This window comes from Coloeus monedula, assembly GCF_965178545.1.
Source record: "Coloeus monedula genome assembly, chromosome: 2".
NCBI classification, from domain to species: domain Eukaryota; kingdom Metazoa; phylum Chordata; class Aves; order Passeriformes; family Corvidae; genus Coloeus; species Coloeus monedula.
The window spans coordinates 86,528,752-86,530,860 of record NC_138782.1 but is presented as its reverse complement, the minus strand read 5'-3'; positions in this window follow the sequence as shown (position 1 = coordinate 86,530,860).

The window sequence follows — 2,109 nt, the reverse complement described above, 5'->3', positions numbered from 1 at the left end:
GTCTACTGCATTTGGGAAGCTATCACTGCAGGAAGAATTACGAACCTTTGACATTGGTGAGGAAAATGTAAAGACTATGTTTAAGAAATCCGAAATCCACCTGGGAGTTGTTAGCAATTACAGTTGTCATGAGATATTGTGTATTACTTAACATGAGGTAAATTTCTTTTGATTGTCTTGGTGCTTCAGCTTCTGGAGAAGCTGACTACTTCATGCATAATTTGAGGGAATGGGTACTGTTCAGAAACAGATCTCTGATGAATAGTCTCACCCATAAAGAGGAGATTTGAGTATCTGATTTCCTGTAGCCCCTTTGAAGGTATCTTTAAAAAGCAAAACTGCAATGTGTACCAAAACTTTCCTTATGAAGTAAATCAGTATCATCTGTATCACCTATGTAATTTTTAGCAGTACGGTCCCCAAAAGATGGGACAGTTTACAGACCTGCTCTCAGAACAGCCTAAATTGACTCTTAGGGCAAAATAGATATTAAAGCAAGTTCCAAACAAGCATTGAAATTAAAATTTATTCAGCATACATTTTTGAATATAAAAGAGAGGAGGGCTCCTTCTTCTGTCTCTGTTCTGTGAAACAAAAATTGTATTTCAGATACTACTGATTTAGCATACAGTCTTTAGCTTTCATAGGTTTTTGGGCTTTTTTCATTGTAGGTGTTGCTTGAGGCTCTTTGAGTGTCTCTCCAGACCCTTAAGGTGCTAAGGACTCGTTGTAGTGGTAATGTGGATGGTGCTTTTGGTGGATTAAGTCTTGGAATTTGCACAGTGAAACTGTATTTGAACCTACAAAAGAGCACCTATACAGACAAGAGCAGGCATGATATTCTTGGTGGGCCATACCTAGTTCAGGATGATCTTGAAATATGCCTACTTTTGCCGTATATACCTTTGCATGCTAGCTCTTGTAAGCATGATAATCCTTCTGATTTGTGGTCTCTATTTGGGGAAAGCTGGGAGTCTAGTGCTTTTAGACATGCCAGCTTCGGGTGCATAATGCTCTAAAAGTTATTTGTGAGACTTCCTGAGAGTGGTGCCCGATGTATTTTTTTAGGTAGTGGGGTTAAAGGTAGATAAACTTTATTCCATTCAATTCCTTCTCTATCAATAATTCACCTAAAAATAGATCTAAAGTTTCTGAGCCCTCCAGCAACTTTTTGTTGATTTGTTATACACAAGTACAAAAGGAACAAAGACGAACATTTCACTGTAGAAGTAAAGTTAGTCTTTCTTTGAACCTATTTAATCTGCCTGAAGTGTGTTACTTTCCCTATTTCTGGGCCCAACTTCACAGTAATTAGGAAGTCAAATCCCCTGAACATGCACTAAATTCACCACAGTTTTTAGTAAAATTCTCATGTTCATTAGATGCATGGAACATGGATGTGGGAAAAACTGTTTATTGTAGGCAAAAAAAGAAGAAATCACTAGGGTTTTTTAAGTTTATTTTAGCAGTCTTGCTCTGGTCTGATTGCCTAGATTCTTCTCTCTCAGCTGTATACATGTATTATCTCAGCTGATGGTAAACTGTTAGAACATTGAGGATTTGGCGTAAGTTTCTTATAAGAAGTCTTTGAATCTCTAAATCTCCTTTTAGAAGCTTAAAAATAGGTGTCAGTTGTCTTTCTCCTTTGAGCAGAGGAGAATGTGAATTCTTTTCTGCTTAGCCCACTGTGAAAACTGTAACCTGTGGCAAGGAGCTTGGATTAACATTGTGTGCTAAACTAAAGCCAGCCTAATTATGAGTTCAGAATGTGATTTAATGCAACAGACTGGAAGGTGTTTCAGACAATGCATCCTACACTATTCAAATGCTGAATATACCTTATTGGAAAGGGCTACTGTGAAGCATGGATTAGGATTTGGGTGGATCAGTTAAGTACTGATTCTTTTTATTTGTCCAAGTTGTCTTCTGTGAAGAAGCTTACTTGTATAACTACGTTGACAAGGGCTTAAATAGAGTATTGGTTACATCATGTGGTTGAGTCTCAAGCTGCAAATGATAGTTGAGAGGCTTTCACAGGGTAATTCCAATCAAAATGAGCTACGACAGGGTTGTTCAGTAACTTCACTGTTTTTAACCTTGTGCCTGCAG